This window comes from Bison bison, unplaced genomic scaffold, assembly GCF_000754665.1.
Source record: "Bison bison bison isolate TAMUID 2011002044 unplaced genomic scaffold, Bison_UMD1.0 scf7180017864329, whole genome shotgun sequence".
NCBI classification, from domain to species: Eukaryota; Metazoa; Chordata; class Mammalia; order Artiodactyla; family Bovidae; genus Bison; species Bison bison.
This window is the reverse complement of record NW_011494901.1, coordinates 1,616,444-1,627,119: the sequence shown is the minus strand read 5'-3', so window position 1 is coordinate 1,627,119 and position 10,676 is coordinate 1,616,444. Positions and strand designations below refer to the sequence as shown.

General features: G+C 43.5%; 1 protein-coding gene across 4 annotated transcripts in view; it reads right to left on the bottom strand.

The window, feature by feature from the left end:
• FAM169A (family with sequence similarity 169, member A) overlaps positions 1-9,894 on the bottom strand; it is a 65,837-nt gene extending 55,943 nt beyond the window's left edge. Inside the window, exon 1 of one of the 4 annotated variants that reach the window (XM_010853527.1) lies at positions 9,846-9,894. The gene's annotated coding sequence lies outside the window, so the exon portion shown is untranslated. Of the gene's footprint in view, positions 1-8,470; positions 8,616-8,989; positions 9,030-9,503; positions 9,632-9,845 lie in introns of those variants that run through there. The other 3 variants (XM_010853526.1, XM_010853528.1, XM_010853529.1) reach the window with 3 other exon arrangements.
• Between the last annotated feature and the right edge of the window lie 782 nt (positions 9,895-10,676).

Genomic DNA, 10,676 nt, shown 5'->3' with positions numbered 1-10,676 from the left:
ATGGAACAGGAGGTTAAATGTGGTTCGTAGTAGCATAGTGTCAGTCGCATCCGACTCTTTGTGACCCCACGGACTGTAGCCCGCCAGGCTCCTCCGTCCATGGGATTCTCCAGGGAAGAACACGGAGTGGGTTGCCATTACCTTCTCCAGGGGATCTTCCAGACCCAGGGATCAAACCCGGGTCTCCTGTGTTGCAGGCAGATTCTTTACTGTCTGAGCTACAGAGAAGTCCTACAAATGTGGTTCATATTTGTTACCTGTTTTACTTAGAGAACAAAAATCAACTTTTGAAGTCATAATCACTGAGCCAACATGGACTATGCACCTGATTCTATTTGAAACACTTCACATGTATCCCTGAGAGAGCGTTTATCCCCAACCCATGAAGCGGGAGATTTAATCATCTCATTTGTCAGATGAGGAAACTAAACACACAGCAGCCCCACCTGTTCAAGGCACCCTGTGTCTGTGTGTGTGGGCTCAGTCTGTGTCCGGCTCTTCGCAACTGCGAGCACTGTAGCCACCAAGCTCCTCCATCCATGGAATTCTCCAGGCAAGAACACTGCAGTGGGTTGCCATTTCCTTCTCCAAAGGATCTTCCCAACCCAGGGATCGAACCCGTGCCTTTTGCATTGCAGGGGGATTCTTTACGGTCTGAGCCACCAGACTAGCTGTGTGGCCATAAGCAAATTAGTTGAACAGAGAGGGGAAAAGGACCTCTGAAGAAGGAATAAAGTTCAAAGTAAAAACTAATAACCTTGAATATACATTAAAAATCTTACATCAAAAAACTCTGGGGCAAACTTTATATAATGAATATGATCCATAAGAATTAGCTTCCTTAATACAAAAGTTTTTGAACTAAGCAAATAAATAAGCAAGTGGCATGAACAGACAATTCATAAAACAAGAAAAACAAACATAAAAATGCTCAACTCAAAATTTTTTTTAAAAAGCCTATTGGATGTAAAATATTCATATATATTTATATGTTTGTACAGATAATAATCTGGAAGAGCTCACATTATTAACAGTAGATATTCCTGGTGAAGGAGGAAGAACCAAGGGAAGAAAGGAGATTCCACATGGAGCCTCCTTCCTCAATCGCTCACTCTGTAGTGTAGGCTCTCTTGGATGCAACTCTGACAAAATTTAGGTTATATGCCTGCATCCAACCTCCAAGGGAGAAGAATGATTTGGAAGGTTCTATCTTGGGAAGACAAGCAAGGCTCATAGGGCTGACATGGGACTCCTAAGCAAAATGAGTCAGACCACAAATACTAAACGACCACACCCAGGAATGGATGCTGAATCCTTATATTCCTGTCTATACACTTGGAGGAAGACACAGTGAGCCACTTACATTTCTCAGGTACATATACAAAAGGCCAACAATAAATTAATAGGCTGTGTGTGAAGCAGACATGTGCTTGTAACTGAAGCTTCCACTGATCGACCACATGTGGTTCTGCAGAAAAGAATATCTTTGCCTCTAGAACATGTCAGCTACCCCAGCCTGTCATGACCCAGATTATTAAACACTGTTTATAATCTCACAGGAGTAGTTTACAAACCTCAGGAGGGACAAAATAAGAACTATTTAAATGAATACACCATAAAGTTTTGTCCTTCATTTCAACATTAGACAATCTTTTTTTTTTAAACCTGTCTTCTTTACCATGGAATAGATTCAATTTTACAGTGCTTAAAGTAAATACGAGTTTGACACAGTAAATCTCCAGGACATAGGCAATTTTAAAAAAACAGGAGTCTAAACACTATGCATTTGTTGTACATATCGTTACCATATAACATCACAGAGATATGTCTCATTAGAACCATGAAGATGGATATTTTCGTTTTAAAGGAAATCCCAAAAGAAAAACAAAACTTGGTACTTAATTTCGGCTTACAACTAGTGAAATATTCTGAGTCGCAATCACCACTACCACCATCACCACCACCTCACCCCATTTCCTAACACTTTCACTAAACAACAAAGAAATGTAACCAAGGGTTGCTGCTACTTGCAGAGTATCACAGCAACTTGAAAAAAAGCAGCCTCCCAACTACAGGCTCAACATTCCCCTTTCCCTCCCAGGCTTCTCCACTCTGCACTGCGAGCCACAGCCTCATACACCTGCTCTTGCAATCTTCCTGCAAACTCCGGTGTGTATGCTTACCCAGATCAAGTGAAATTGTTTTCTTACATTTCACTGGCAGCAGGCCCAGGGGAAAAAGAGATAGTAGTAGCCTTCCTCTCTGGCTTCAATATATTTGTTGTTTAATTGCTAAGTTGTGTCTGACTCTTCACGACCCTAAGGACTGTAGCCTGCCAGGCTCCTCAGTCCTTAGGATTTCCCAGGCAAAAAATACTGGAGTTGGTTGCCATTTCCTTCTCCAAGGGTATTCCCAACCTAGGAACTGAACCTGCATCTCCTGCTTTGCAGGCAGATTCTTTACCACCGAGCTACCCGTCTTCAATACATATTACTATAAAAATGAATGACGAATGGCCGAACAAGTTTGCATAAACAAACCACACACTGGTGCTAGAACAAAGAACTGCCACAGATGAAATCCATGTGAAGTTCTGCGGCTAGAGGAAGAGCAATAGATGGTCTCTCAACAGGCAGATAGAAGGGGAGACCCTCTAGGATGGGAATGCTAAACGGAAACCAGAAAGCATGCTGAGAATAGCTAGTTGGATTTATCAAGAGAGTTAAGGTATGTAAAAAGCAGGGGCATGCACACTAGGAAAATAAATCGGGGATAGAAATGACAGGCCAAGAACACCAGATTAAAGAGTCTGGACTCTATTTTGCACACAGAAGGAGGTAATTTAAAGATCCTGAGCAGAAGAGAGACACCCAAGGCTATGGTTTAAGACAATTTACCCAGCAGCTGCGTATAGGATAGATTAATAGGTAAAAATGAAGGGAGACAACTTGAGAAACTTACATGAGTTTCTTGCAAGTTCCTCATGCATACTTCTTTTAACATACTTATCACAGGAGAGTGTGATTTACCTATTCTATCTTTTCTTCGTCTATTCTACCAGGCTCAGAACTCCAGAGAAGCATGATTTTTCCAAAAAAGTAGGGATGGGTCAAATGATCTCTGATGTCCTTTCTAACTAATACCTTAGGTCATGCATGACCACTTAGAGGAAAAAAACAGGGAAACAAGCACTTAATTTACAAAAGGTTGGTACCATCTAATGAATAATCATTTATTCTACCTCAAAACGTTTTCTGATGATGAAAGAACTATCATTCATTGCTTGTTTACCTTGCACGAGGCATTATGCTCAATATTCTACACATAATAAATAATCTATTCCTCAAAATGATTCTATGAGGGTAACTATTCTTACACACGTTCTTCCAATGAGGAGCCTCAGGTGTGAAAACGTTAAGTTGCCCAAGTTCACACAGCTGGTAAGTGGCAGAGTCAGTCTCTAAACTTAGGCAATCTCTCTCCAGAGGCATTTAATCAGGTTCCTCGATCAAGACAAAAGTCAATATAACCCATAATGTACCTGATCATACAAATATCATATATCAAGCATATTGTTCAGTCATTAAGTGTTAGGTTTTTTTGAATCTCGCAGTATCCTCTCTTCAGACTTTAGATACTTGTTCTAATCACTACAAAACCACCTGCAGAATTTTAAAATGTTTACTACACAATGAATACAAAGCCAACCATTTTAAAATGAAAGGGAAACTTAAAAGCTGACAAAATAAGAGATTCAGCTGGTACTAGACTCAATATGAATTATGAGCAAGTTTTTTTTTTTTCCTAAGTTAAAGCAAAATGATCCCACAATAGGGCTTCATTCAAAATTAGGAAAGGTGTACCTCAAGGATATATACTGGGACCACGCTTATTTAACTTTTATGCAGAGTACACCGTGAGAAATGTTGGACTGGATGAAGCACAAGCTGGAATCAAGACTGCCAGGAGAAATATCAATAACCTCAAATATGCAGATGATACCACCCTTACAGCAGAAAGCAAAGAAAAACTAAAGAGCCTCTTCATAAAAGTGGAAGAGGAGCGTGAAAAATCTGGCTTAAAACTCAACATTCAAAAAACTAAAATCATGGCATCTGGTCCCATCACTTTGTGGCAAATAGATGGGGAAACAGTGACAGACTTTATGTTCTTGGGCTCCAAAATCACTGTGGGTGGTGACTGCAGCCATGAAATTAAAAGACACTTGCTCCTTGGAAGAAAAGTCATGACAAACCCAGCGTATTAAAAAGCAGAGACATCACTTTGCTGACAAAGGTCCATCTAGTCAAAGCTATGGTTTTTCCAGAAGTCGTGTACCAATGTGAGAGTTGGACCATAAAGAAGGCTGAGCGCTGAAGAATTGACTCTTTCAAACTGTGGTGCTGGAGAAGACTCTTGAGAGTTCCTGGGACAGCAAGGAGATCAAACCAGTCAATCCTAAAGGAAATCAACCCTTTCTTTTAGATAGGTCAGACAGCATCACTGACTGAGTGGACACGTGTTCGAGTAAACTCTGGGAGATGGTGAAGGACAGGGAAGCCTGGCATGCTGCAGTCCATGGGGTAAAAAAGAGTTGGACACGACTGAGCAACTGAACAACAATTAGATGCAGAAATGGAAAAGGACCTCTGACCTCTTCATGCGTCAGACAGCATTCAGTCTTTTATTCCATCCTGAGGATCACATTTTAAGAAAACTACACTGAAATGGCATCACCGACTCGATGGACAAGAGTTTGGGTAAACTCCGGGAGTTGGTGATTGACAGGGAGGCCTGGCGTGCTGCGGTTCATGGGGTCACAAAGAGTCGGACACAACTGAGCAACTGAACTGAATTGAACACTGAAATACAATCAGGATGGCAAAGGATCTGGAAACAACAGTATGGAAGATAAGGAAAAGGAACTGGGGAGAAATCAGTGAGGGCAAGTCCTATTGGAGAAGTCTTAGAAGGAAGGCGAGAAACTTCCCTTCAAATATCTGAGGTGTCAATATGCAGATGAAAACTTAGTCAACATACCTCTAAAGAGTAAGAGAAATGAGCATTTCCAACAGTAAATTCTATCCACAAATGTATCACACCTCATGAAAACACAGATCACGTAATTAACTCATCAGAGAGAACCGTCAGTGACTGCCGACACATTCCAGTTGTGACTGGAGTAACATCTCTCCACTCAAGGCACAAGGACATCCGTTTTCATCTAAGCCAGTTCTAGAAAGGAGAGCCAAGAGTCCACGGAATTCAGCTGAGTGATTATTTGTATATGCCAACTGTAAAATCACGGGAATCATTTTATAGAACTATGGTTTTTGTTGTTGTTGCCATTTTGAAAAGCTGCTCAGATGTAAAAAGTTAGTATTCACCGAAGTTTCACTTCACTCAGAATCACCTTGGTTTCTTTTTTAATGGTCTAGAAAATTTTATCAATAAATCTCCTCAGTCTTGAAATTTCAAATACTTTTAAATATGCATTAAATTACAAAGCTAAATATCAATACTTGGAACATGTGGTTGCTTTTTGCTAAATATAGCTAGATTTGCCACTCATATGCATATGTAATTAATAGAAAATAGGACCAGATATAAAAAACGTTTTTGTTTTTTTTTACTTTTATTTTTTGGCCCTACCACACAGCATGTGGGATAGTAGATCCCTGACTAAGGATCAAACCCATGCCCCCTGCAGTGAAGTGCAGAGTCTTAACCACTGGATCTCAAGGGAAGTATCCAGATCTAAAATGAGTAGATTCTTATTCTGGGATCCACAAGAGCTATATGGGGGACTATATAAATTACATTCAATTTTTCAAAACAACAGTCATTTCCCCACATTAATACACAAACTAATGAAAACCAAAAGATTTTCTTGTTTTTAATTTGAACTCTACCAACTCAACTCATTTTGGTTATACTTTATCTCATGAAGAGCAAAAGCTCTGACTGACAAGTAGTAGAGAAATCACAATTTTAAAAAAGAAAAAGTCATTGTTTTGAAATGTACCCCAAAAAAGTACTGTATACTGCATGACTGTGGGGAGAAGATAATAAAAAGGAGAAAAAGTTGAGGAATACTGAACTAGATACTTAAAAAACAAAAATTCTAATTTCACTGATGACGATACTCGTAGTAGCTCACCTTTAGGAATGTCATCACATTTAATTCTGCTAACATTTTGAGATAAGCTGTATTATAACTGCTCTTACAAGGCAAGGTTCAAACATATCTATTTGGCTTAAATTGTGGAATTATACTGCCTCTGAATAATAACTACTGTTAAGAATCAGAGTAAGTTCATCTGATATATGAAGGACCGGTTGAGGTAAACTTGAAAGCATTAGTAATATGTATAAAGACTTTATAGACTAAATTCCTTATCAATACAGTTTATTACTTTATCATTGTACAACAAAAAGTCAAGACTTTTTCATTGACTTTTTCTCTATAGCTATTCACTGAAATTGGCTTCTCCATTATCACTATACTGATATCACTCCTCCAATAATAACCTCTCAATTCCCAAATTCAAGGGATTATTTTCATTTTACCCCTCTTGTCCTTATGACAGATCAGACCCAATTGACTACTGTAAAGTTTCTCTTTCCTTGGACAATACTCTCAAGTTTATTAGTTTCCTTCCTTTCTCAGTTTCTTTCAGCAACTGAACCCTCTTTCTCCTCTCCTGAATCCATAAATGCAGGGGTCCCCCCACATGCAATCTGGGCTGTTTTAAAAAAGGCAATTTACTAAATTGATTTGTTCCCAAAACATATTAACAAAAATCTCTGGGCATTTAGATTAAGGAATTTGTAACATTTTAATCCACAATGCTAGACCATAAGCATCGTAAGAGTGGAGTTTGTTTTTGCACCCCACAGCATCGGATACTCAGTGTTTGTTGAATAAATGAAAGCTACCTCTGGTGTAACCTAAAACTAACATCTCATTGGAGAAGCTAGTAACTAAAATCATGCTCTTTTTTTCTCTTTTTACTCTGTGCTGAACTTCCTGGCAGGAACAACGTCAATCCTCAGGGACCTACAACAGGTCCAGTCAGAGCACAGGCAATCCTTAAGTTCTCTAAAACAAGACTCATCTCTCAAGGTCCAAGGTCCCTTTCACCTAATTCTCCAAAAAACATGTCAGCAGGGAGAGGCATTGCATTTCTGCTAGGGATGGTACATGATGCGGAATCATTTATTTTCAGACAGAATAAGTCAAAGAGTCTTCAACTAATCAGAAGTAAGTTTAGAGTGGATGGGTTTAAAAAGTTTAAATAGATGACTCTCAAAAACATCTAATTATAAAATATTTTTTCTCCAAATCAAAGTTAAATCTTTTGTTTGAGGTATATTACATAGCTATTAAAGGAATTCGTAATGATTTGAATACTACTTAAAAGACCAGACTAATCTGGAACTTGTTAGAATCTAAAATCCACAGATAAAGCATCTTAGATTGTAATCACTCAAGGAGCAGGCAATGTTGCTACTCATAGAAGTTAAGTTCCCTAAACCAATCCTCACCATAAATTCAGAGGAGTCCACTATGACAGCATACAAGCTTTCCGTGAAAGAGATATTTTATCATTGTTTGTGCTGCAAGTCTTATCACAAATGGACTCTCACCACCACATTCCCTGGGCTCGCACCCACATTGCCCCCCACCCCACAAATCAAAACAAAAGAGACAAGCGAAGATTTTTAAAAACCAAAAACTTAAAGTCTTGTCCATATACCAAAAACTTAACCTTGTGCATATTAGCTAATCAAAATCGTTCCTCTTGTAGGAGAAAACCAAAACACAGCTTGCAAAGATAACCTGTACATCTTTTGTACATGCAAGCAGACACACAAGGCAAGTCAAACCCAGATCCATTTTGGTGAATTCCCTCCAGGGCCCAACTGTGTGTATTATGCAACAGCCACCATTCCAGGCTTTAATCCCTGTCTGTGATGCAGTGATAAAATACCAATGGCCAGGGTACAACCTACTAGGAACTTGAGTATATTTGTGAGGAGACAAATTAAAAACAAGAACTACCAAATTCTCAAGACCCTTGAAAAAGACAGGATGTGTTAACAGTTCTGAATCACAATACAACTTTTCCTTTGGGTAGTCTTTTAGCAACCTGTCCCTATCCCACTCAAAAATCCTCACACGAGAATGTTTTATTTGAGGTTTTGAAAGGAAATCACAAAAAAGGAAGGGGTCGTGGTTAATTTAGAATCTACTCCACATAAGACACTCAGACCAACTTCCAGAAGCTGAAAAGCCAGTGAGATACTTCATCTGAAGTAAATGTAACCCAGATCCCTGAGCCATAAACAATCCAAAACTTCACCCAGATTTCCTAGGGCACAGGCCTCGAAAAATTGCACAACGGGCAGCCAAGAACTAGAACAAAATTGCAACGACCTGTATTTTAGAAGGGAATCTATACAATACCTAATCCAAAAGTGGTTACAGGTAAGGGAGCTGGTCAGAGCATCCTTGGAGGCCACCTGCGTGGCGGAACCGGAACGCTTCCGCCCCACCCGCCACCAGGTCCGCTTCCCCCACGCCGAGGCCACCGGCCCGGACTGAAAGGCTCCAGGTGGGAAAGCCAGGAGGGGAGCGGGCTCGGCAGGCAGCAGCTGGGGATCGGGCCGAGGCGGGCGCAGGAAGAAGGAGGCATTCCCTCACACAAAATGGTGGCGCTGGCGCGGAGGCCGGCGCACCTGGGGGCGCCCCGCACGCCCCTCGGAGGAGCCGGCCAGTCGCCCGCAGCTGGACGAGCGCCCCGAGCCCGAGCGGCCGGCGTGGGCCTGCGCCGCGCCCGAGCCCTCGGGGAGGCCCGCAGCTCGTGCCCGCGTCACTCGGCCCGCGGCGTGTGGCCGGGGCCAGGGCCGGCGTGGGCGCGAGGCCGGACCCGGCAGCTTCGGCCTGGGCCCGGGAACCCCCGCCCAGGACGGGCCGCGCACTCACCTCGGACGCGCCGCCGGAGCCGCCGGAGGAGCCCGGGAAAGGAGGCGGAGCCGCGGGAATGAATGGAGCCGGCGGCGGCTCGCCGGCGACCCCCGGCCGGGCCCGGGCCGCGCCGCTCGCGGCTGCCGGGGCGAGTGCGACCGCCTGCCCCCCGTCCGGGACACCCGGCTCCTGGTCGGCGGGCCGGCCGCAGCCCACCGTGCCCTCCGCCGGAGTGACGCACTCGCGCCGCAGCGCCTCCAGCCTCTGCGGCCGCACGGCGCCCGCGCCCACCGCGAATCCCCCCGCCCGCCCGCGCCGCACGGCCCCTCCTTGGCGCCGGGGACGCCGCCCTGCCTCCGGCCCCGCTCACGGGTCTCGCGGGCACCAGGCAGGTGTGAGCTCGGCCGCCGGGGGGCGCCTCGCGGCCCCCGCCCCGCCCCGCCCCCCGCAGCCCCTCTCCCCGCCCCGGCTGCCGTCGCTAGGCAGAGAGCGACGCCGCAGCTCAGGCGCTGGCCCGGTATTAAAGAGTGACCTTGGCTTAGCTATAAAAATAGGTGCGGGTAAGCCGCGGGGACCTCGACGCTGAATGTGCGTATTCCTTGACTGTCAACATTCGCAGACGCCCGTTTGCATTCCCCGGAGAGTTCTCCAGCGAGGGGCGGGACCTCCGGGAATTTACCCAGGGTGGGCGAGGCCAGCCGACCTCGGGCCGGGATGCAGAGAGTGCGGGCGAGGACCACTGGCACCCGCCCGCCACCTCCCTCCTAAATCCTCTGCCACGCTGGAGGATGGAAGCAGAAAGGAGGTAGAGAGCCCCATTCCCAATCTGGAAAAACCCAATCTGGACAAGACAAGACTTCCATTTTGGGATTACCAGGAACCACCAGATTCCCGCGTTGACCTTTTCTCTTTCTTAGTCTAGCACACGCAAACTATCCCCAGGCGAACGGCGGCTCCACCCTCCTCTCCTCCCCTTCCTCTCCCAGCGTATTTCATCTGCCTTAGCGCCCCGGGCCCTTTTGCTAATTACACTCCCATTGAAGAAGACAAGCTCTCAAGTATTTAAAGAGTGATAGATTTCTTTAAAGTAATGCAGGCCATGGTTTAAATATGTTTAATAAATGAATTGAGGAATAGTATTGTGTTAATCCGTAATCTCTGGAAAATAAACTCACCATTCAAGAGCTGCGGCATTGTTTTCAGCTCATCCAATAGGTTTGAAATTGCTTCTTTAATTCCTCGGAAATATTAAGCAATCGCAGTTCCAGCCTTTCTTGAATTTACTAACAGTCAACGAAGTCAATAACACTTGTTGATAGAGATATATTTAACTCATGTTTTTCACCAAATAGACTTTTCTAGTTGCTCATAAAAATCAATTTCACATCTCTAATGTTTTATTTGTAGTATTTAATTAACAGAAATCTTAAACGTTATGAAGTATTTACCATTTTTCTGGCCCTTAACACTGAATAAGATTTAATTGAGCAGGAATTTTGAATAGCAGGGTTTTACTCACAGCAAATCTGAAATGAATGAAGTTATTTCAGGCTATTTGTAAATCGGAGTCCCCGGGGCAATTCCAGAGGATTGCCACTTTGGCAAGATGTCGTTTTGGCTACCAGGCTACAGGTGTTGAAGACTTGGGCCTTAGAGTAAAGCTAGCCAATGCAACTTTTTATGTTTGAAATGCATGAGTGTGATT